Source organism: Podarcis cretensis (assembly GCF_951804945.1).
Source record: "Podarcis cretensis genome assembly, chromosome: 4".
NCBI lineage: Eukaryota > Metazoa > Chordata > Lepidosauria > Squamata > Lacertidae > Podarcis > Podarcis cretensis.
In genome coordinates, this window is record NC_137173.1 from 59,894,552 (window position 1) to 59,919,650 (window position 25,099).

Sequence of the window (25,099 nt, forward strand, 5' to 3'; positions counted from 1 at the left end):
CTTCTGCCTCTACCTGAGGTGACTGGAGACAGCCTGGAGAAGCCCAGTGTGCTGAAGAAGGTGGGGGAGAAGAAAAAAAAAAGAGGCCAGAGAAGGGGTGGGGAGAAGGTAGGTGACAATGCACAGGAAGCAGGAAGCAGTACGTTCCTTGGGGGGCCTGAATCTGCCACCCCTTCCCAGCTGTTCCCATCCTGCTATCTGCAGTGACTGCCTTGCCAAGAGTTGGGCTGGCCCTGAGGGAAGAAGCTACTGGGCCTCAGCATACCTAAGGTCCCAGGTGCCTGAGGAAAGGTGTTTCCTTTATAATGGCTTCTGAGACCTCAGTTCTACTGTAAGCAGTCCCCACATGCTGACACTCCCACAGGACCCTTGCGGACAAAGAATTACCTACACAGTTTCTACAAAGTGATCAAGCCACCAGCCCCTTCCCCTACTTTCTGCACAGCTGTTCTGGAAATTGGCTATTGTGTCTCTGTGTTTCAGAGATCCAGAGGCTAGATTAACAAATCCTTGTAATTTCATTACTCCCTAATGTGGCCAGTTATGGCCTGGAATAGAGGAAATGGGTACATTTTGGCTTGGCCAGGATTAATCAGGCAGAAGGAGTTTGAAATTTTAGATCGTCTTTCTTGTGGTTTTAAGGAGTGTGCTTGTAAGCAGATGTTTTTCCATGGCTAGCCAGTGTGCTTGATTCATAGCCAAACTCACAACCTAGTTAAGAAGGGTGCAGCTGAGGTTGTGTCCATGTGGCTCTGTTGAATTTCCATGGGATTCTTTGTTAACCTGTCTGTGTATTGGGCTGTTTTTAGACTGGGGAAGGAAGCAAAAAAATTTATCCCCTTAACAAAATATATTTTTGTTTTAATTCCATGTTGATTTTTCTTTAAGTCCTTCCCTTTGCAGGGAGTTGGACTAGATGACTCTCAGGGTCACTTCTATCATTGTAGGCCAGATTGTAGCCACTGACTACCTAAACCGTTTCATCTGCATCCCTAGACCTGTAAGGTTCTGAAAAGAATGTCCATGTTTTGAATCTAGAAATAATGGCATTCACACATGACACATTCCTTACTTTAGAAAGTTCCCAATGGCATTTTGCTAATAGGCTATTACACTGGTGTTGCCTCTCTAACTTAAAAACACACACAAAGAAGCCAGGAAGTGTCTTTGTTAGGAGCCTTCAAAATAATCAGTGGTTTTATTTTAACTAGCACACTATTTAAAACACTTTAAAAAAAAGAAAGAAAGAAAGAAATGAAGGCTCTATCCACTTCACACAATTTCTCCGGCCCAGCTCTAACAATCCGCATTGTCATTTCCTTCGTGCTCAGGCAGGCCAGAAAATTTGCTGTTGCTGCGTGAGCTCCTCAGCATGAACGGAAAATCCAGCTTGGCCACAAGGACTGTTCAGCGCTACGCTCTCTCTCTCTCTCTGGTGTTCCGGCCTGCTTGCTGCTGCGGCTGCGGCTGCTGCTGCCGCCGCCTTTAGTTCTCAATAAAAAGGAGCCCAGATACAACCACCATGGTGGCTCCAGAGAACCAGCTGCACACAAGGGCAGCCCAGGAAAAGAAATGGCTTCCTCCTCCCCTCCTTTTCAAGCAGAAGGTGGCAGAGAATGATTCATCGCCTGCATCCAATAATTAAAACAAAAGCCAGTGTCGGCGGAAAGAAACCCTCTCTGGAAACTAACAGCATTTCCCATTCCCGGGAGTTGGGAATGCAATTTGGTAGAGGGATCACGATGGCTGGTTTCCGGGCCTAATTTTCACAGTGAGGTGATAAACCTGTGCCTGGCTGTGTCACCTCAGAAAGCAGATAGCGGTCGAATGCTCCTTCACAGAACACACACGCATGCACACAAATCCTGCACCCAGAAGACTAGCATGCCATAGAGAAGGATTCTAGCCTATGTTTCTACCTAGCGTGCTAGTTTTCTAGGTGCACAGAATATTCTTCCATGGCGGAGCATTTTGTATTTTCCAGAGTGAAGTGGCACAGCCCAGAAAGACATTTTACCATCACAGTGAGAACTAGGCTCTGGTCCTGAGGGGGTGAGGGCTGTCTCTCTCTCCACCCCCCCTCCCAGCCGACTGCACATTTATGAGTTTGGCTGTAGCCTCTTCCCAATTTCTAAGGGTATTTATGGTTGAAGGTTTTTGTACTCCAGCGTGTGCTTAAAGTAGTGCTAACTTCGGTCACTCTTGGATAAAGCCCAAAATACACTTGGCACAAGTTCAGGGTCACCCCATATGTTATTGTGGGGAAGGGCTGCAGCAGACATTGAGAGCAGGGTAAAAGTGACCACTGGTTCAAAATGAGTCCCGTCCATTGTGCTGGCAAATGCTCCTACCTTCCTTGAGATCCCTTGCATGTCAGTGAAGGTTCAGGTACTAAATAGGTGCTGCCCTGTGATTCAAATAAATTTCCTATACTTTCCATAGCCCTGCTTCATAAAGTTCACACAATAAGGCATTTATTGAAAGTAATCACTTTGAAGTTGGAAGCATTGTGAAAACCAACCAACCAACCAACCAACCAAATAAATAAATAAATAAATAAATAAAGCAAGCTAATGGATCATGGGCTGCCTTGCACATCTGGAAATATATTTCTCGAAGGAGCCCTGTCTGTGCACAAATTGAGGGATATATATAGAATCGTAGAGTTGGAAGGGACCACAGACTCATCTGGTCCAGCCCCCTGCAATGCAGGAATCTTTTGCCCAACATGGAGCTTAACCCATGACCCTGAGATTAAGAGTCTTCTGCTCTACGGACTGAGATGTAAATCTCATGGAACTCCCCAGGACTTATTTTCCAACTCAACATGCACAGAATTGATTGGGCTGGTCTGAGTAGGAGTTGCTTCCAAGTAATGACTGTTAGGATGGTTCTGCAGTCTAACACTGGAGGGGAAGCCGAAAGTGATTTCAGCTAGATGTTGTGAGTCAGAGGTTACTTGATGTGGAGATAAAGGCTGCAGTCCTACTCATGAGGACTGAAGAACTTCCCATCCTCCAGATCTAGTGACACTCCCAGCTCCCATCAAACCTAGCCAGCATGGCCAGTGGTCAGGGAGGATGGAAGCTGTAGTCCAACAACAAGTGGAAGAGGAGGTTCCTCAGCCCTGCGATACACACTTCCCTGAGAGCAAGACCCATCCATCTTAACAGGACTTCTACTTAATACTTATGAACTCAAGGAAAGCTAATCTAGTCAATTATCCTGTTCTCACAGTGACAGTGGTGGTTGTGGGACCTGTGACATTCCAAGTGTTTTGCACTACAGCTCCCATCATCCCTGACCCTCGGCTGTGCTGGCTGGAACTGGTGAAGTCCAGTAGTAATAGCTGGGGCGCACAGATCAGCCATCCTTGCTGTTCGGCATCTTGGCCTCTTGCTTTTGTTTTAAGGGGGGGGGAGAGATGTTTTTGTTGTTTGTTTCTGCAGGAACTGAGCCTTTTGCTGAGAGGCAAAGGTCGAGACGTGTGAGGAGGTGATCCTTTTGCCCTCTCCTTGTTTATCTTCTCCGCCTCCTCCACCCCACCCACCCCACCCCACGGCACAGCAGGGCCCTGCGTGGCAGCTGCATCTGACTGCGAGGAGAACTGGACAGGGTTGAAGACAGTAGCCCTTTCACAGACTGTCACCAGCGCTCCGTGATTGGCTGTCAGAGCAGCGCGAGGCTTGTCCTACACTCGCCCCCCTTCCGAGCCGCCCTGCAAGGCATGTCACTGCCTTCCCTTTCCCGGCTGCACCCCAGAAGTGACAGACAGGCGGAGGCCGAGGTGTGCGCTCTGCTGGGAAGAGCTGCTCTTGGCGAGTCCCTTTGGAAACCCTCCCAGGATTTCCAGCCCCAGCATGCAAGACAATCAAAATGGCCGAGGTAGTAAACAGCCACAAGTGGCTGCCGTTCAGCCCTCGATCAACGGTGTGTTGTTGTTGTTGTTGTTATGATGGTGGTGGTGCTGTTGGTGTTTCAAAAGCGGGCTTAAATCGAGCCTCCTTCCTACAGGAAGGCCATCTAAAGCCTTCCCAGTTAACAAAAGTGTTTCCTGTGTCGCTACCTCAAGAGTAGGAAACCTAAGAACCCCGATAGTTCTTCTGGCACACCAGGCAGGTTGGGCTGCATTGCCTGAGGCGGAGAACCAGTTTCTGCAATGCAAGGAAATCTTCCTCAGGTAGATCTGCCTGAAGAAAAATCCCGTGTAGTTGAAAGGCTCTGCTCTTTCAATAAAATATATGCCTCGAAGCATGTGATACTGCATCTTTGTGGGAGGGCCACCTTATCGGAGGGAAGGATGAGGATGAGCTGTTTGGAAATGGCTCTCTCCTTTGCTTTGGCCTCCTGGCACGACCAATTTTTGTCTCCAATAGGGCTAAAGGGGCAGTTTCACTCCACTGTTTCCAATACAGGTTTATGGCCATGTCCACAGAAACCCCTATATTCCGATTTCAACAACAAAAATACCCAGTTGTTAATATGCTTTAAGTCATTTTCTTACAAATGGCAGATGAGGTGCTAAACCGACACCTGACTTACCCTACTAAGCACTGCAGGTCTTAGGATTGTTTTTATTTTCAAGGAGAGGGCATTCAGTCAATCCGATACCGCGCAACCAGATGTCAAGGAGAGCGGTTCTGTGTAGCCTTCTCCTTAACGTGCTACCCTGCAGCGGCTGCATACACAATACATTTAAAGCACATTTAAAGTGCATGGTTCTCCACAGAGATTCCTGTGGAGTCTGTCGCGGTAAACTACAGTTCCCAAGACTATGTGGGGGAAGCTATGTATAGAAATAGGTGGGTTTTTAAAAAAATATTATTAGCAGGGTGATGGTGTCTCGAAGCATTCCATCAAACGAGCCCTCAGGTACTGTCTGAAATCAAGACAAATGATTGCCAGCGACACAATCTGCTGTTTGTGAGAAGTAGGCCTGGGGGAGACTGGAAAATGTAGGTGAAACAGGAATACTCCCCTCCCACACACTCCGGAACCCTTTGTTCATTGACACTTTCACCCATTATGAGGTTGCTTCTGTCTCCTGCAGACAGAATGGCTGCTTTCTGCCTAGGAAGCTAGAGTGGATTGTGGGACAGCCTCACAACAACCTGCGGACCGTCCACCACAGGCGCAAAAAGCAAGCAACAGACCCGTAGATCTGTGACGCGCTGGCTTTGGTGGAACAGTTGTTCCTCAGCTATCCAAGGTTGGAGCCTTGGTTCGCTCCAGTCTATCTGATTGTGGTGCTGAACCAGAGAGAAGACGTTAGCTTGAATGAATGAATTTGGCTCTTGTTTAGGCCTCATAAAAGCAGAATAATAAAAAGAATACTGGCAATTATATACGTATACTTTTAGGGTTGAGAGTGTTTTAAATGCATACTAAGCTAGAGGAGGCAGAACTTTATCTGTGACTCGTCTGCCTTTCATAGCTGCTTCTTTTTTTTAACGTTTCAGGGTTAGAAGTCGAGGCCTTGTGGCTTCTCTCTCAGTTGCCGGTGCGCTGCATCTGTGTCACATGCCTCACAAAATCTGAAACATGTTCTTTCCTGTCTGCCGAGCGCGCACCGGAGCTCTGTGTGCGCCAGGGCCAACGCCAGCCGACGTTTCCACTCCAACTGCAACCGCTGAGAGTTGAAAACATGGTCGTCCCTCCACGCCTACTTATGTTTACGCAGAAGTAAGCCCCATTGATTTCAGTGGAACTTGCTCCCCAGTCCGTTTGTTTAGGATTGCAGCCCAAGTGTGTGACTTTCCAGGACGTAACACAATCCCTGTTAGAAACTTGGCAGGGGCAGCCGGAGAGGTTTTTCGCCTGCGAGCACACATTTCGATCACTTTGGGGCCAGCAGAAAGCCACGCATTGCTCCGCCACCCATTGGCCCAGGAAAACAGCACGGACTTCCAGCCCCGGCCCCCCTCTGCTGCCGCGCCAGGTGTGTGTGTGTGTGTGTGTTTTAAGTGGGGGGAGGGGAAAAAATCTTAATTTCAATGTCTTTTGTTTTCCTGATGGTGAAATCAGGCGTGCAAGAGTGGTCAGAGCCTCTGTCTAAGGCCAAGCCAAGGTGGCCTTGTTTTGTTATTCAGATTTCTACAGTCCCATTAAAGCAGGCTCCCAGGAAGCGGCGGCCACGGCTTGATTTAACGCACACTCAAGCAGGGCCATTCAGAGCTCGGGAGAGCGCCGGGTTATTTATAGGCTTTTTCCTCGGCGCTGTGCGCCGCCGTAGCCAAGCAGACCGCTAATGAATTTAATCCTGGCGACACCCTTAGGAAGGAGAAAAGGACTGAGTCACGGGCCGAGGTTGATCAGGCCCGGGGCCTCCAGCGCGGCGCGGCTCCGGTGATTGATTACGTGCCTTGCCAAGAGACCGGCCTGCTGCTTCGGGATGCAGCGCTGCCTGGAAAAGGGGCCAGCGGGGAGCCACGTGGAGTTCAGAAAAGAAGGGCCGGTGTCGTGTGAATCCATTGTCGCGCCAAACAGCCAGAGCGAGGCGAAAGGCTGCAGCTACGCGGTTCCCCTCGCCTCCCAGCTCCGCAGAGAGGCGCTTCTGGCCCGTCCTCCACAGCAGCGCTGCCTTCAGGAGGTCTTTAAACGCTCGGCGTGCCCGCAGCGGCTGTTTTTTTGGCGTGGATTTCCCTCTCCGACGCTTTCGGTCCCGAGGAGCGCCAGCGTCTACGGCTCGCTGGCTCCGCTCGCTCTCCAATGCTCCTCTTCTCTCCCCCCACCCCAGCGCAACGCACAACGGCCTGACCCGAGGGTCAGCTCTCCGAGGAGGCGAGGGAGGAAGGGAGGGAAAGAGGCCTGGCGATTTGCGGCCTCAGTTCCTTCGGCGAAGGCTCCCTCGGCGATTCTGCTTAGCAAAACACAGGCGGGGTGAACGCGGGGCAGGGGGTAGACTTAGCGACCGAGACGGACCCCCCCCACACACACACACAATGCCTGAGGAGCTCCGGAGGCGTTGCGTTTGCAATCTCTGGGAATCCTCACCGGGTGGGGGTGGGGAAGACAGGCACTCAAGGGGCGTAAAATAAAATCTGAAAACAAAAACAACCCGAGTGATCGCTAAGAACTTGCTTAGAAAGACCCTGCGCGAGCAAATGTTCCGGGTCCTTGAGACGCGGAACGTCTAGGCAGCTCAGTCCATCATACAGTAAACTGGTTAAACAATGGCGTTAATGAAACCAGTCTTACAATCCAAGGACTTCGACTCAGTTGTGTTGCTCGGCAGGCAGGTTCAGTATTTCCACTGTATTTTTTATTTTATTTTTAAGGAATTTGTCCTTTCCTTTTCTGAAGGCTCGACCATACACACTCAGAGACTCAGAATGTTTTTTTGGGGGCTAGAGCCGCCGCACATACTGTTGTGACCATATTCAAAGGTTCCTCAGAAAATTAAACGGATATGATTTTAAAACCGTTTTAAATACAGAATCAACCCACTTTGCAAGCAAACATCTACACTTGCTTGTCCAGAAAAAAGAAGCGAAAGTAAAAGCAGGGCATTTCGACAAGGACTCCCTTTTTAATCTCTGGATACGGGGGAAATGCAGTTTTCCCTTTTTTATCTCTGGATACGGGGGAAATGCATATGTATCTAACAGAGGCCTTCCACCCCCACCGCCATCCAGCTGCATGTCTGTACCTCACGTGTGCTCCGTCTAATAACTTTTAATGTCTAGCCCTAAAACGTCTTTATAAAAAATAGCTTTACAATGTAATGGGCCAGGTGTCCTTGCACTCTTTGCCGGAGATTGAAAAAACGTGTAGGATGGTTTTCAGATGCAAAGCTCATAAACTGGGAACAATATGCAACCCACCCCCTCCATATCGGATTTTAAACTCCACTTCCAGGCACCTCTGGAGGAAAACCTTCCCGACGCATTTGCAATGCACACACTTCATTGGCAACTTGTTTCTTTACTCTCCCCTCCCCTCCCCCTTAAGAGTATTTACCCTCCAGCTTGGGAAAGCGATGCCTTTTTGCCATTTCTATCAGCTGGTTTTAAGAAGCTGAAAAGCTTGTGTGCCCAGCGTTTCGGGTTACAAACGGTAGATATCTTTCACTTCTGCTTTGAAAGCGAAGAGGAGGCTTTCCTCCCCTCCCTCTCTCTCGTATAGATGCAAGCTAAAAATAAAATCCAACAGAATATTAGCTTTCTGGCTAGAAATAGGTATCAAAACAATCAAGCGATTATTCATGAGATAAGAACTTGGGGTTTAGGTTTCCAAATCCTTCTAGCAGACTCTACTTTTAAGAATCTCCTGCTTTCCATTAAAACGTAAGAGATTCGCATAATTAAAGAAGGAAATTGCATACTGAGTAAGCAACTTTTTTAATCAAGGCAAATGTTGCTAGGGACCGGGTTTAAACATTTCCCCTTCTTTCCCACAGATTCCTGGACTTCGCGAGGAACAGGCTGGCGCGCTCGTCGGCGTTGAAATAGCTAATCTCTCGGGATGCCGCAGCTCCTAGCATACTTACCTAGGTATAAACAGCTTATGCAGGCAACATAAGAGTGTTTTAAGGACGCTGGAGCGAAAATTAAAAGCGAGGACTTGGTATAATCACCTCTGTAGTCAGTGACAATAAAATTCCATTCAATTCCACCCGGCTGGTTTGTGCTCCCCTCCCCCCACGCCCTCCTCTTATAGCTAAAAACCGAGACACGTCTAATCCGAATCAAACAAATCCCGGACCCCAAACTTTCCTGACAAGCATGTTTAGGGTTGCAGCCCTGTCGGATTACCAGTGGAAGCTACACTCTCACGAGTAGGGACCCGATACCTCTACAGCGCAATCCTGTGGCACGTTTCCTCAGAAGCAAGTTCCACTGTGTTCAGTGTGGCTTACTACGAAGTAAACGTGCAGAGAGGAGGACTGCAGTGGGAGCCAGTGATTCCCCCCCTGATGCTGCACACACCATCCTGGTTAAAGAAGTGTCCCTGAATGAGCGAGGGGGCGCGCGCGCGCGCACCCCCAACACACACCACCACTTCCCGAAGTCTATAGGGTTAAATCTTGTAGCCGGCGCCGTGCTGTTAATTCCAGCAATCGCTAGGAAAGCCATAAAGAATCACGCGCTGTGCGAGGGAGAACCGAACAAGCGAGGATCAGTCAAGATGGGCGTCCTGAACCCGACATTTACTAGCTGACCTGCCGAGTCAGCGCTACCAAAGTAAGTAGATACGCAAGATAACGACCATCCCGGCGAGCGAGAGATCAAAAGGCCGGCAGAGCAATCTCCAGCCGGTACTAGAATTACAGCGAAGGAGGGGGGGAACCCCTCTCGCCCCACCTTCCCAAGCGATTCACACGCCGTGACAAAAAAAAACCTGTTTGGGAGTTTCAGAGGTGGGAACCACGCGGTACCTTGTTTAGACCCCAAGGGGGAGGGAATCGGTTCTGGGGGCACTCCGAAAAGTAGCTTCTTGAGAACCGAATGGTTCTCCTCACCCAGAAAGGCTCGAGGGCAAAGGGGCGAGAAAGAAAGCCCCACGTCGGAGTATGAAAACAGCGACTGGTGGTAAAATGAAGGATGTTGAAGAGTCGTGGGTGCAGGGGGTACACTGGAGGGGAACGGTGGCTTGCGTGCTTCTGGAAAGGAGAGATAAAGGGAAATTGCTCGTTTGGAGGGAGTCTTTAAATACAGGTTGGGCTGAAAGCGGGACACCACACAGTTATCTAAAAAAAGGAAAGAAAAGAGAGGGCTGGAGAGGCATTTTCCCCCCAGGGGAAGAGTGGTGGCCAGATAAGACTGGGAGAGAGAGAACACGAAGAAGACGTTCCACTTTGGGCAGGCTGTGCGCGACAATGGAACGCGCGCGGGTGGGGGGAAGAGGAGGGAGGGGGAGGGGAACAAAGAAACAGCCCATTTGGGGTTCTCAGGGAAACGCAGAGAGGCAGATGAACGTGGGGGGAAGAGGGAAGAGCGCGGTTTTCCACACCTGAGGAAATATATATATATCTATATTAGGCGCGTGAGGGGGGGAGGAATGAACAGGCAGCGCCGTCCTCCTTCCGCCTCATACAAGGTTATGAGGATGCCGCTTACGAGGTGGAGGGCTTCGCCTTCTCTCTCACCCCCCTGTTTGAAAAGACTCTTAATGAAGGGCTGAGGAAAAGGGGGAAAAGGGGTCGCGAACAACACACACGCGACACGCGGGAAGGTGCTCTTGCCAGAAGCCGATATTGAGGCGGAGAAGAGCCCGCGCTCGCTCGGCTTGGCGAGGAGGTCGCGGAAGGGGGAGAGCGAAGCCTTCTGCCGCGGGCGAAAAAAGGAGAGGAAGCCGGGCGGGCGGGCGGGCTGGCTGGGGTCTGGCTGCGCCTGCTGCTGCCGTTGCCGCCGCTGCCGGGGCTTTGACAGCTTGGCGAAGCGGAGGGAGAGGAGCTTTATGGTAATTGCGGCTCTCTCTCCACTGGCCTTCTGGGTAGCGAGCGGAGCCGAGCAGGGAGTCTGGCGAGGGGGCGGGAAGAGACTTTCCCCCCTTTTTTCCACCTCGCCTGGTCAAAAAGGAGAGCGGAGTCTCCTCAGGGCGCCCTCAGGCAGGGCAGGGCAGGGCAAGGCAAGCAGAGCGAGGAGGAGAGAGAGGGGAAGGGGGGGGGAGCAGCCAGGAAACGCCGCGGTGTGGAGGGGGAATCAATTAAGGAGAGAAAGCGAAAAGCCTTGGAGAAAGGGAAAAAAGGAAAGAAAAGAGGCAGCTCCGGGAGAGCGCGGGGGAAAGAGAAGCCTCGCTGCTGCTGCTGCTGCTTGGGAGAGTGGAGTGGAGGTGGCTGTGCTGCCGCTGCCGCTGCCGCGGCCTCTACTGGCGGCGGCTCCCTGAGTGCTGAGCCCGCCGGGGGAGGGGAGGGGAAAGAGGAGAGGGCGGGGAAGGGAAGGAGGAGGCGGTGGAGGAGGAGGAGGAGGCGAAGGGGGGCAGCGTGCAGCAGACGGAGCCTGCTCTCCCAGCGGCAAGGTGAGGAAGAGCGGCTTTCCCGGTGGATTAAATCCCCAGAGCCAGCCCAGCCACACACACGCACACGCCGCCGCCGCCGCCAGGACGCGGGGCTCTCGCCAGGGAAGAAAGAGCATGTAGGCGCCGTCGCCAGGAGCCGTCGAGCCCAGCCCGGAGCAGCCACACCAGCAACATGGCGCTGCCAGAGCCGAGCCGTCGGGCAGCCGGAGGGAGCCTGCTGCTGGCGGGGTGCTGAGCCTAAGCGATAGTCAAGCGGGGTGACCATAGGTCTCGCTCCCCCCCCCCTTCCAACCCGCGCAGCCCCAGCTGCCCTGCCGAGGTCCGCCGGTGGCCGGATTGTCCGACGTGGGGGCAGCCCGGGTCTCTCTCCTCCCCCCCCCTTGGGCTCGGAGGTTGGCAAACTTTTCTCGCCCACCCAGACTGAGAGTGGCTCGCTTTGGAGAGCATACGCTACAAGCGACGCCGGAGCGACTCCGCGGCGGCATCTCCGGAGCCGAGGCTAAGGTCAGCGCTCTCCCCTTTGAACTCCTCTCTCTCTCTCTCTCTCTCTCTCTCTTTCTCTCTCTCGTCTCTCTTTCTCTCTCTCTGCGGAAACGCCGCGAGGCCAAGTACCAAAAAGGGCGACGATCGCATGCGGTCTGCTTGAGTCTTGGTACACTTCTCCCGTGTGTGGGGAGGGGGGACCTCGACGAGGCGACCTTTTTCCTCAACACCCCCCGCCCCCAGACCTGGCTGGGGTGCGCCTCTGTGTGTGTGTGTGTGTGTGTGTGTGTCTGTGTGTCTGTGTGTGTGTGCGCGCGCGTAGGAGAGAGAGCGCGCGTTGGTCCCAGCCTGCCTCTCCTCGGTTGGGATCGTTGCCAGAATGTCTCTCAACCTGAAACGATCCGGGCTCCGAGGAGGAGGGCGGCGAGGAGGCGAGGGAGATGTTCGCGAGCACAGCGGTCACCGCCTGAATGCGCCTTGGCCGGGTAGAGGCGGGACGCGGAGGCGTCGGGTGGGGGGAGTGCTCCGAGGGGCGGGTGTGTTGCGCGGGTTTGTTGAAGTTTGCAGGGTTGTGAAGAGGGGCGCGAGGTGGGGGGGGGGGGGAGCGAGCGAGCGACGAGGAAAGGGGAAGCTGCCGGTCGTGCTCTGTCTGCTCCAGCAGGAAGGAGGTGGCGGGCGGAGGGGGATCGAGAGAAGAGGCTTCCCGGCGTCTCGCTCCTCTTTTATCTTTCGGATTTGGAAAGGGCTATAAAAGCCCCACCTCTGGCAGCCGCCACTTCTGGGCTCCCAGGGGGAAAGGGGAGAGTGGGTGGAGGGGAAAGGAGCGTTTTTGGAGAGCTGCTTGGCTCTCCTTTTGGCCCACCGGCAGCGAAGTTCAAAGATGAGTACCGGGAAGAGACAGCCAACGTGATTGAGGTAAAAAGAGGCTCTCGCTTTCGGTGCGTATTTGTTGCTTTTCTAAACGCTCTTGGAAAGAGACTGCGGAGGCTGTGGGAGCTTTTTTTCCCGGTTGTTTTCGAGGCCACTTTTTTGAGGGGGGTGTCGGAGTCGGCTGGGCGGGTTGTGGGGGGGGGGGAGGGAGAATAAACGAGAAGGTTCGGGGGCGGCGGAGAGGCGATGTTCTAGAGCTGGTGGTTCCAGTTCAAAGACTTTGTGTTGCTAGTCTGGGGAGGGGGTGGGAAGAGGTCCAGAGCCGCCGTTAGGAATTTCGGGCGTCCTTTGCACCTTTCATTTCTGGCTCCGGGGAGGTTGAGAACTTGCCTCCCAGGAGCGGATGGTGGAGGCTGTTGGCTGGAAAACCCTAGCCAACTCCGGGGTTGCTTGCGCTCGGCATCTGAGGCACGTAGCTTGTTTGTTGCGAAGCCAGTCCGGGGGCGATCTCTAGCTTTGCGAAGCCTTCGCCTTTCGTTTCTGCCTCGCCGGCTGCGTCTCAGATTCAGAAAAGCGAGGTATGTGGGTGGAAGGAAGCGGTGGGGGGGGGGAAGGGCGGAGAGAGAGAGTGGAGGGAAGCGTAGATCGGAAAACCCCAAAACCCCTTGAATCAGAAGCTGCGAGGGAAATACGTGCTGGTGTTTTAATGGCAATCGCCTCGGAGCTTGTTTCTGTATTTAATCCTCCCGAGCAATTCCCGCCTCGGCTCTCCATCTGCTCGGTGGAAGCCCCGCAGCTTCGCGTTCGCCTCCCTTGGCAAAAGGGCGGTCTGCGCTAGTTCTGGTCGCGCGGGCTGGATCTGTCAAGCTTTTGTAAACTTTTCCATGAGGCCTAGGCCAAAGGGCTCCTTAGACGGGCCCCACGAAGACTATCTGCCAGCAGAGATAAGGAGAGCGAGACTTCTCCCCTCCCGCATTGTAAGGGGAGTAAAGCGAAGCGCCCTTGCAAGATCGCCCTGGGACCTTGGAGACAGAGCCCCGAGGCCAAACTAAGTTGTCCCCGGGGAGTGGGGGTGGTGTCTACATTCAGCATTGCCGAAGTGGATCGGCTCCCACTCCCCGCCCCCCCCCCCCGCCATATTTGCATGCTGTTAATCTTGGGAGTCCCGCTCCTGGAGGCGGCTGCTTCCAGCTTTGCGCTCTCGTTCTCTCTTACGCGCGCACACACACACACAGTTCCGTCTAGGCAATGTTGGTGCTGGCAGACATGCCTGCGGGATGCGGTGCCCTCGCTATAGGGCCTGGTGGTTATAAGAGCTCCCGTCCCTTGCCTTGTGCTCCCATAATTGAGGCCAGTGGGACTGCTCTGGAGTAAAGCAGGCCAGGAGGACTGGGCTCAATTAAGGTTTTGTCTTTTTGTTTGTTTCCTCTATCAGCCTTGTGGGGGTGTTATGTAGGTGTTTTAAGTGGCAGCTGGTGGGTTTTGTCTTTTTGCGAACAAGACAACCTTAATGGATTTTCGGCGGACCGTAAAAAGCAGGACTTGGAATTTCCTCCCCGCCCTCCATCCCGCAAGGTTTGCCACAGTAGACGAGATCTTTGAATTGGTGACTGGGAGTTAATTAGGAAGTATCCTCTGGATCAATGAGTCGCATATCCCGTTAGCTATTTCCCAGCTCTTTGCAGAATCGGCCTTTCCATCTACTAAGCCGGAAACTGCCTCGTTTTCGAGCTGGGGTCAGATAGAGTCAAGGAGTTTTTGGACAAGCAAAGAAGAGTGGAATCTGGGAACCAGCCCTTCCGACGCAAAGATTAAGTTCTCCCCTCTCTGGAAGGCCTGGAATCTCGCCTCTCCCCCTCTTTCCCCACGCTTTCTCCGAGGGGAGCCCAGGCCCTTCGCCCAGGGCAACTGCGGGACACGAAACGTGCCGCGCGCATTTAGCGTGCGCTAAACAGGGACAGACAAAACCCCGTTTGTCAGCCATGAGGGTGGGCTGTTTCAGGGGTCTCTGCATACCCACCAGCTGTTGGTACTGCGGATGATGGTTTTTTATTACCCCATTTCATCTCGAAGGTGAGGTGCGGGGCTGCTGGAGGAGGAGAGAAAAGGGAAGGCGGCTTTTTTCTCTCCCCCCCCCCCACCGGTATTGTTTCGCTCGCCTGTGATAGATCGGTCTAGACAGCCGTCCAAGCTCCCTGCGAGCGGAAGAACCGGAGCCTGAAAGGGAGAGTGGGGGAGTCGCAAAGGAAAAGGTCACCGCGAGATTCGGTGCGTGTGGATGTGTGTGTTAACCCTTCAGGAGTCAGAAACCGAGGTAGATTTTTCCGCGTGAAGGGTTGAGGCTGGCAGTTGCAGAAATCTTCTGTCTCCAGGGGGAGGGGAAGTTGGGAGAGACCGAGGCGCGATCCCTCAGGCTGCTCTCGATGCTCCGTGAAGATCACTTTCCCACCATCAGGAACCTCCTTTTCTAGCCGAGTGCCAGATTCTTCCGTTCCCAGAAGTTTCGTCGTTTGGGAACTCCGCTGAGCGCGCTTAACCCCGTGTCCTGTTGGGGCAGAGCCAGGCAAGCACAGAGAAGCACAAGGCGAGCCAGGCGTGGTGGTGGAGGAGGAAGAAGAAGGGGTGGGGGTCGAGCTGGAGCAGGAGATCCACTCAGCGCTCTCTTCTCCATTCTGGGGAGGGAGGAGGAGGGAGGGATAGCTCACAAGGACAAAGCCAGAGCGGAGAATTCGGAGCCACTCCGGCCAAAGACCTCCAGGCGAACAACCTCAGGAGCAGAACCCAGCTCTCCCTTGCTTAGAAATGGGGAGTGGGTGGTGTGGGTGCTTTGTTTTTTGAGTGCCCAGTAGGGACTGACTTTGTTCCATACGACGGGGCTGGGCGAGCCTCACCTGTGTTTGGTGGAGAGAGCCGGGGCAAAACTTACCTGCGGCTGCCTTGAGACACATTAGACTTGACAGAAGCAAACGGGGGCTCTGGCTCTCTGTGCGCGCTTCTGTTTGGGGTCTCCTTTCTGTGAGAAGGGCTGGTGGGTGGGAGGGGAAGAGCAAAGCCCTTCTGCGGAATATAAGCGCGCCTGCCTTCGGAGCTCCCCTCCCCCCCTTCCCACAGACATCGGCTGCCCCCGAATGAGGTTCTCTGGCCCTTTATCACCCCTGGAGGAAAGCTGCTTTGCGTTGGATTTGCCCGCGACGCGGCTCAGTTCTTTCCCTCTTTGTCTGGAGCCCTGGCTCGCAGCGCTCCAGCCCTCGCTGGAAAGCTTCCCGACGAGGAGTCCGCGCAGAGCCAAGCAGGCAGCTCGACAGTTCTTTGCACGTCACATCTAAATACATCGGTAATTAGATGGAAGCACCGCCGGAAATGATAGATTGGCTGCATAGCTAATAGGGACGAGGACAAATAAAGCTACAGCGTCTCTCCCCCCCCCTCCTCCCCTCTCCCCTCTTCTCGCTTGCTCCCTCCCTCCCTCGGATAAGTGGGCCCCTGGAAATCAAGCCCACGATCTGGAGCGAGAACTGAAATTACACGTCGTCCGTTTTAGGGCTGTAATCAACCACGCAGATGAGAGTCTCGGTTGCTCCCCTGCTGCCTGCAAGCAGTTCTTCTTGAACGTGTTTGCTGCATGATTGTGGGAGGAGGGAACTCGGAGTCTTTTTAAACCCCTCTGGGTGTCTGCTAGCTAAATATATACACCTAGGAGAGCGAGCGAGCGAGGGATGGGAAGGAGCGGGTGTGGGGGGTGTGAGAATCCGATCATCTAATCAAGCCTCAGTCCCTGCGGCTGCATTTCCCACACCCTTGCGCTTAAGCCGGTTAAGCTCCCTTTGCGACGTTAATGGGCCTCGCTACACAGACGTAATTTAAGCGCCTCCTGGATCGCAGGCACAGGAAGCCTTTCCAGGGAGTCGTAAACTGCGGAGCAGCTAGCGCCTGGATTATAAAGATAGTAGATGGAAGCAAACCCCGTCCATTTCAGGGCCTCGGGTTGTGCCTATGGAAGTTTTCTCTCCTGGAAATCTGATGGCTTCCTCACTTCTCTTTCTGTTTAGGATCTAAGGGCTAACCTGCTGTGGGCAGTCCAACGTGGCGCTGCTTCGAACTACTTGCTTTGGGAGCATCTCGCTCCCCCTTTCCCAGCCTAGCCTTTTCCCTCTAATGGGATTTCCCGCCCCCCCCTTTATTTCAGTGTTTTCCACAGCGCTTCGCATGCCCTTGGCTCTAAATAACTCTAGCAGCTGCAGAAATACTGAAGGAGCAGCGAGCAATCTCTGGCTTTACTGTAGGTGTTTAGGGGCTCAGGGCATGGGGCTTAGAGTCCCGCTACATCTCTCTCTTCCCCCCACCTTCATCCGGCCAGTTTGCACTTCTAATTTAAAAGTCCCTGTTGCAATCGCCCCAGGCTTCCTACAGCGTTCTGTAAACAGGAGGGTTGAAAAGGGAGCTCCCCACAGACGCTATGACGCAGGGCGTATTTTTTTTGATGGTGTGTCTAACTTCAGGAACAAGAGAGCAAGGCCCATTTTCAAGGCCAGCCAACGCCTGTTTTCTGTTGTGGCCAGTCAAAAGACCCCCGGCTTCAAAACACATTTGGTTTAGCGGCTGGAGTGTCCCGTGTAAATTTGGAAAATTCATTTCTCCAGTTTAGTCTTGACGGGGCACCCTCCGCCTCTGTATACGGTTATCTGCGTGATGAGGAGAAGGTGATATCAGCATACAGTAGTACCTCGGGTTACATACGCTTCAGGTTACAGACTCCGCTAACCCAGAAATATTACCTCGGGTTAAGAACTTTGCTTCAGGATGAAAACAGAAATCGTGCAGCGGCGGCGCAGCGGCAGCAGGAGGCCCCATTAGCTAAAGTGGTGCTTCAGGTTAAGAACAGACCTCCAGAACGAATTAAGTTCTTAACCTGAGGTACCACTGTAGTAGTTTAGCTATTCGCTCCTTGGAGGGAGGGTGAGAAACCCAAAAGACCCTATATAGCAAGACCTCATTCCTAAAGTGTCCTGTGCATTTTATCAGAGGCAACTTGCGCAGCCATTTTGAACCCTCAAGAGTGCTTTAAGCACATCCTCAGTATTCCTTAATAACACCTCTGTAATGTAGGCTAGTGTTGTGTTTGGCTTGCCCAAGGTCACCTAGGCTGCCTACACAACATACATTTAAGGCACGCACCTCCAAGAACCCTGAGAACTGTGGTTTGTTAAAACTGCTGAGAATTGTAGCTCTGAGAGGGTAAATTACAGTTCCCAGGATACTTGGGAGTGGGTGCTTCATATGTGCTTTAAAGGCATGATATGCGTAGTAGTGACTTCCTACTAGGTGAGCTGAGATTTGAGCAGGATATTTCCAACCTGACACTCCTTTCTACACAACACCACCTCTCCACCGGAAGATACCTCTCTGATAAAGGCTTTAATGGTCAGCTGGGGCAAAGGCATTTAGTTATAGCTGAGTTGGGGACTAGGCTGGAGACAACCCTCCTTCTTAAAATAAGCCCTCTGGGTTTTTTTTTAATGGTCTGGCTTTTGCTGTGGGTTGGAAGGTGTTAACCGAATGTAGAAATGAACTGAAGCATTTTAGAAGCCCCCTTGGAATTAGGCCCCTATCTCTATCTATCTATCTATCTATCTATCTATCTATCTATCTATCTATCTATCTATCTATCATCTATCAATCCTGTACAGCAGGCTTGCTTGTCCCGGCTTCTGTTCAGCGGCTGCTTGCTTGGTTTACATACCAGGCGTCGCGGCGCAACGCACCATCTCGCATTTAGCCCTCCATTTCCAGGGAGGCCTCACAAACAGCCATGCAACACGATCGGCACCGCAGCCTCCGGTGCTTTCGCCTGCTGGGCTTGCTTGTTAAAAATAAATGCTAGTGGTAGCGAGGGTGGGAGAGAGAAGGTGGGGAGGAGGGGAGGCGGCGGGTGGGTGCGTATGTTCCTCCTCTTCCTTCCTCTCCGCGCAATGTTGCACTAGCCAGTTAAATAGATCAAGCAGATTCTTTCCAGAGAGCCAGACTAACGTCGTTCTCTCTCTCTCTCGTGTGTGTGTGTGTGTGTACTACATCCGAAGGAGGTGGGGTGGGAGGGAGGAAGAACGCTAGAGCCCTCCCTGACTCGAGTGTGGAGCGGAGGCCTCGTTTGCAGACAGGGGGAGTTCCCATTTCCGCGAGCAGCGCTGGCTGCGTTTAATCCTTGTGTGTCCTTTCCCCCAAGCCGGGCTGATAAACGAGAATTACGCTGAAGCGACCTCCCTTTTCCTCGGCCCTGTTCAACTGTCGGGCCCTGATTCGCAAGCAAGCGAGCGAGCAAGCAGCCGGGGCGTGCTTTCCTGGCAAAAGTTAACGAATGTTTCACAAGGGCTCCTCTGGCGCGCGCTTTGACTCTTCCTTAATGGATGAGCTGACTTTCGGGCAGAAAGCAAGGAGGCCACCAAGTCGAAAGGAGCGAGCAGCACCCCCCCCCCATCCACACCGCGTAGAAAATCATCTTGTCCTCTTGAAGCGTCTTCGTTTTCCTTATTTGCTAGGGAACCAAAGTACTTTGCAGCTTAGGCAACACACACGGCTAAACTAAAATTCCTGATCACTTGAGAAACCTATGCACGCGGTTCTTGCCTCGTGGTTACCTGTCAAAGATTAGAAAGCTAGGGCAGAAAAGCGGTGATGGCTGCAGCAGCAGCTCATTTCCTCGCCCTTCCGCTTGCATTTAAATTATGCACACACACCTGGCCCATTTAATCCGCTGCGGTGCTGTGAGGAGGGCAGGTAGGAGGAAGCCCGCGTGGAAGACGATCCTTTGGCTGCATGAAATATAATTTCGTGATCTGCAAGACACTTTCCAGTATAATCTCATTATGCACCACAGGCTCCCGGTGTTATTTTGTAGGAGGCGGACAATGATCAATTTACATTGACCTGGGGCTGGGCAAGCTTTTAGATGGTAATTGCCATATTGATTTGCATGAGAGGGAGAGAAGGGGGTGGGGAAGGGGAAGACTGGCTAAAATTAAACACCGGAAGCTAAATTAAACTAAATTTAATGTCTAGGCACAAACGTAAAAGACCTGCTAAACTCCTGGGTTCTTAGCTAGGCGTCTATTTTTAGAACTGTGGAACTTGGAGGAAGAGGGAGGTGGCTTGGGCCGCTTTGGACGTTATCCGGCTCTGCTCCAGAGAGCGAGAGTGGGAATCCTGAGCGATCCCGCCGTGGAAACCCGCGCGAGTCCCTTGGAAGAGTTCCGACCCTTGATGGAATTTCGGCCGTGTCCTCTCATACGTTATTAAGTAAAAAAGAATATATTGGATCGCGAGTGAGCCTTGTCTTCCAGAAGGCAAGGACAAGGTTTTAATTTGATCATAAGGCAATTAGAGGAGAAAAATACAGAATCCGGCAGCAGTCGCTTCCCTGGAAACTGGCTGTGCGGAGAGTTGAGTGTAGTCAGCGAACCGTTAGGAAAGGGGGTGGGTGACTGTTCCGCTCTGCGGCACATCTCCTTAGAGGAAAGCATTCCGTGCACTTTGTATCGCCTTAATTTAGTAGCAGCAGGAGAGCTGGGCGGGGGAGGGGAGGCACCCCACTTCCTCCCAAAGTGCGCTGCAGCCGCTCTCTGGAACACGCGTGCAAAAGAAGCCACGAAACAGCGTTGACCATTTATATTGGGGACACTTCTCTTCGCAAATGTTCTCTGTGCAGTTGGATCCTATGCAAGCTTGTTCATTGGGGTGTGTGTGGGTTCATTCAAATAAGTATGGATAGGATTGCAGCTTTGACCTGCTTTACTTAGTGTCTAAAGCTACAGTCCCGTGCACGTTTTTCTGGGAGTAAGCTTTAATTAAGGCGATGAGACTAGCTTCTCAGTTACCTTGCAATTTAAGCACATTTAACTTGTGGGCATTAAGATTAGCCAAAAATCTGAGGTGGGTGTGTGGGAATTAAAAGGGGGTGGAAAGAGTGCCTGTGTCTGGACAGAAACACTTTGGCGATCCCATCCACCATTGCACCCTATATGTTTTGACTATATGCGATTTTAGCTTTAGGCGGGATCCTTGAGCATAATGCCTGACTACCTAAACTGAGACAAACAAAAACAGAACAAAAAACCTGGCCACTTCTCTAACACCTAAATCCGAAACAAATTAGTTGGAAGGAAGGCCTGCTAAAATAACTGGGGCTTCCATCCAAGTTTTTAGGGCTGATGTCTTAAACCTCAGTGCTTTTATTTGTGTGCTGTTGTTTTTTAACTTGAAAGCATTCTGCTATTAGTCAGTCCGGGGGCTACGGCAGCCCGGAAAGATCCTGTTTTACTCAGAAGCTAGGCCCACTTTGCTCAGTTAAGCCTTCTCCTTAAAGAAGTGCGCAAAGGACTGCAACTTCAGATTCCTAAAAATGCACAAACTGGGATACTTGTCAGACTTCAGGAACAGAATACTCTGCTGCTATTTCTTTTGTTTAAGAAGAGAGAGCATGCCGACTTAATGTTTCTTTTGAAGGGTACAGCTCTAGCGATCAGGAATAAAATCAGTTTCCCACATCTGAACAAAATTGCAGTTGTGGCTGCCCTTAGGATGGGAGGCACTTGAAAAGTGAAGGAAAGTGAATTGGTAGAGTTCAGGCTATATTTACTTTGTGCTTGTTTTGGTGGGGGGGGGGGAGAAGTAAGCGGATGTTGTCTATTTTTGCACTGCAAGGTTGTGCTTTCCATCAAGGAAGTGAATTGTAGGCTTAGATGAAGACAATCTTGCTTAGGCTTTTCAGAAGACTTCAATGGTGTTATTAAATGCAGGAGGGGGTGCAGGCTTAGAGAAGCAAACTTGCTTGCTTGGAAGTAGGTCATATCCGCCATCCTATGCACACTTCCTTGGAAGTAGTTTCCATTAAAATCCTTGGGGCTTTCTTCAGAGTAAATATTTAGGATGGATTGAAACTACCCAAGCATTAAACAAACAAACAAACAAACAAAAACAGGGTAGCTTATAATAATTCCCTGCATAAATTCAACCAGGGATATCTAAGCCACATTAAACCCACATTCATAGAAAGTGAGATTTGGAGCCCAGATTATTGACAGGGATTGACAGATTCCTGGGGGCTTGTAATGGCCCTATTTGATGGGGCACTATATTTGGGGCTGTGCTGGTTTCAGTTCTGATGTCTATATATATAGATCTGAGCATGCACAGCAGCCTATAATAAGACCTTAAGAAGTGCAGTGCTGGACCAGACTGGGGGTGGGGGGAGATGCGTTTAGTCCGGCATTCTCTTTCAACAGTAGCCAGACTGATGCCCCTGGGAAATCTACAAGCAGGGTGGGAAGGCAACACAGCTGTCCCCAGACTCTGGTATTTATGTAATAATAATATTTTTTTAATATATGTGGCCTGCTCCGCATTGACAAACAAACCCAGTGTGAGATACAATTAATAATATATAAAAATTGCAGTATTCCATAAGACAAAAAGGGGAGCAGATAATAAATCAACACAACCAGCAGCTCGGCACAAATGATAGCATAGAAGGAGTCTTACTGGCACTAATACCCACAAATGCCTGGGTGAAAAAGTAGGTCTCCAGCTGGCAGCAGAAAATATTCTGGTACATTGGCCTTTGAAAATGGGGGTTCCATTTAGCTATCATGTGATGGAGCTGTGATATCATCTTTATGCATTTATTTAACACATTAAAAGCCATCCTATTTAGTGGCATTACCACATCCTGTGACAGTGAGTTCCATAAATTTACTTTTGTACAGTATTTACTTTTGTCAGGTCTGAATTGACTTCTGATTCATTTCATTGGGCAATCTTAAATTCTAGTATTTTGAGAGTGGAGAAACTTTTGTTTAAAAAACATACATCCTCTTCAAACTATTCACAACTTTAAAAGTCTTTATCCTGGTAAGGAATTTGTCCCCCTTCTGTGTACCTTTTCCAATTCTATAGTTCCTTATTTAGAGGGGGCAATAGAATTGCATGCAGTGCTCCAAAGGTGGCCACACCATAAATATCCATAAAGGCTGAAAGGCTTATACTTCTAGCCCTGTTTGTTCGGCACGCTTGCATGTAAACAGTGATGTAGAGGCTGGTGTGTCACCTCAGCCTATTCACAGCCCTCAACAAACTTGAAGGCAAAAGTCTGAAGCAGGGAGCCTCACCTATCTATTCATGGAGGCTTTGTGTACAGCTCAGAACCCTGCCGTTTCTATCTCATGCTGGGAGCCTTCTTGCATGGAGGAGGGTTCCCTGCTTTAGACTTTTCCCCTCAAGTCCATGGAGGGCTGCAAAAAAGATAAAGGTGATGTACTGGAGAGGGCAAAGACCTGCAAGCCTGTCTCTGTTCCTCCTTGTATGATTGTCCAGATATGATTGCAGTGAATACCTAGAGTGGCAAGTTGACTTTGCCTCTTTCAATACAGTGGTACCTCGAGTTACAGACACTTCAGGGTACAGACTCCCCTAACCCAGAAATAGTACCATGGGTTAAGAACTTTGCTTCAGGATGAGAACAGAAATTGCGCCGCTGCGGCACAGAGGGAGGTCCCTATAGCTAAAGTGGTACCTCAGGTTAAGAAAAGTTTCAGGTTAAGAACAAACCTCCAGAACAAATTAAGTTCTTAAGTACCACTGTGCTTCTGCACACTGACTGAGTTGGGTCCATCTGCCCCCCCCCCACATTGATTTGTCTGCCATGATCCCTGGATCTTTCCTGGTTGGTCACTGCTAGGTCAGCTCCCATCATACGAAGTTAGGATTTTGTGCCCCAGTGTGCATCACTTTGCACTTAGATAGAATCTTGTTGGCCATTTGCCCATCTTGGAGTTCTTCATAGTTTACTTGGGATTTTACCAATCTGAAGGATTTGGATGTTATCCATAAACCTGGCTACCTCGTTACTTGTCCTGGATTTCAGATTGTCTGTGGGGGTGGGGGACAGGTCTCAAGTCTGATCCTACCTCACTGCTTATTTCTCTCAATTGTAGGAAATTGTTCCTTTATTTGTACCCTCTGCTACTCATACTTTAATCAGTTACCAATCCTTAAGAAGACTTGTCTGGATGGTAATAATAATAATAATAATAATAATAATAATAATAATACCACCCCTACCATCTGCCTGGGTTTCCCCAGCCACTCTGGGCGGTTTACAACATATCTAAAAACATAATAAAAACATCCTTTAAAACTTCCCTAAACAGGGCTGCCTTCAGATGTATTCTAAAAGTCAGATAGTTGTTTGTTTCACTGACATCTGAAGGGAAGGTGTTCCATAGGGAGGGAACCACTACTGAGGGCCCCATTACTGAGAAGGCCCTCTGCCTGGTTCCCTGTAATTTCGCTACTTGCAGTGAGGGCACCAGCAGAAGACCCTCAGAGGAAGACTTCAGTGTCCGGGCTGAGCGATGGGGGCAGAGATGCTCCTTCAGGTATACCGGGCCAAGGCCGTTTAGGGCTTTAAAGGTCTGCACCAACACTTTGAATTGTGCTCAGAAACATACTGGAAGCCAGTAAAGATCCTTTAGGACCGGTGTTATATGGTCCCGGTGTCCACTCCCAGTCACCAGTCTAGCTGCCGCATTCTGGATTAGTTGTAGTTTCCGAGTCACCTTCAAAGGTAGCCCCACGTAGAGTGCATTGCAATAGTCCAAGCGGGAGATAACCAGAGCATGCACCACTCTAGCGAGACAGTCTGCAGGCAGGTAGGGTCTCAGCCTGCGTACCAGATGGAGCTGATAAACAGCTGCCCTGGACACAGAATTGACCTGTGCCTCCATGGACAGCTGTGAGTCCAAAATGACTCCCAGGCTGCACACCTGTTCTTTCAGAGGCACAGTTACCCTGTTCAGGACGAGGGAGTCCCCCACACCCACCTGCCCCCTGTGCCCCAATAACTTCTGTCTTGTCAGGATTCAGCCTCAATCTGTTAGCCGCCATCCACCCACCAACCGCCTCCAGACACTCACACAAGACCTTCACTGCCCTCACTGGTTCTGATTTGAAGGAGAGGTAGAGCTGGGTATCATCTGCATACTGGTGGACACCCAGCCCAAAGCCTTATAAAGCCGTATATTATTTTAATAAATGTTAGTTGTTATATGCACTTAGAATTTTGCTTCTCAATTGCTGTGCTGGCTTCTTTTACCCAGCACATTGGTTTTGCCATAACTTGTGTGTTTTTAATTCCCACCACCTAATTAGGACAAGACTTTCATTTTGGAATAGGGGAACCTTCTTACCTTTTTATACCTTTGTTTACACTGCTCTTTAACCATGCTGGCATCTTCCATAATGTGAACTTTAACCTGTAGATCAGGATTCAGTTATCAGGGTGTGCACTGTGGCAACAGAGCTTAATGCATGTACTTCTAGGTACACTGAGTTCAAAGCAATCAATCAATGAATCAAGTGATTCTGGATTTACTGTGGCTTGGGCAACATGGTAATGGCTGCAATACGATGAATACTATACTTACTTTGGAGTAAGTGCCAGTGAACTCATTGAGGCTCACTTATGAATACACATGCAGTTTCAGGTTACCCATTTGCACATTATAATTGGCATAGGCAAATTCTTATCAGGAGGATGACTGGCTTCCTTGAAGGAAACCCCAAACCCAAAATAAGATGTGTGGTTGCAATCCATGAGCTATGTTTGCTCAGTAGTTCTATGCCACCTCTGCAAGGCCTTTCCTGACATAGTGATAGATTGGAGAGTGTGCATAATTTTGAGTGCCTACAGCGTTTTCAAAAGGAGCAAGTTGCTGGGGGAGGCCAAAAGAAAGCAATT

The 25,099-nt window shown here is 50.9% G+C and overlaps 1 protein-coding gene and 1 long non-coding RNA gene across 7 annotated transcripts in view; both read left to right on the forward strand.

The window, feature by feature from the left end:
• The first annotated feature begins 5,688 nt into the window (after positions 1-5,688).
• Positions 5,689-8,613, forward strand: LOC307215335. Its single transcript, XR_013838450.1, has 2 exons — positions 5,689-5,938; positions 8,399-8,613. It is a non-coding gene; the product is annotated as an uncharacterized lncRNA (long non-coding RNA).
• Positions 8,614-9,107: 494 nt separating this feature from the next.
• The window catches only part of BCOR (BCL6 corepressor), an 88,448-nt gene continuing 72,456 nt past the window's right edge, over positions 9,108-25,099 (forward strand). For 3 of the 6 annotated variants that reach the window (XM_079974477.1, XM_079974482.1, XM_079974481.1), the window contains exon 1: positions 10,917-11,463. The gene's annotated coding sequence lies outside the window, so the exon portion shown is untranslated. Of the gene's footprint in view, positions 9,183-10,916; positions 11,464-12,096; positions 12,358-25,099 lie in introns of those variants that run through there. The other 3 variants (XM_079974479.1, XM_079974483.1, XM_079974478.1) reach the window with 3 other exon arrangements.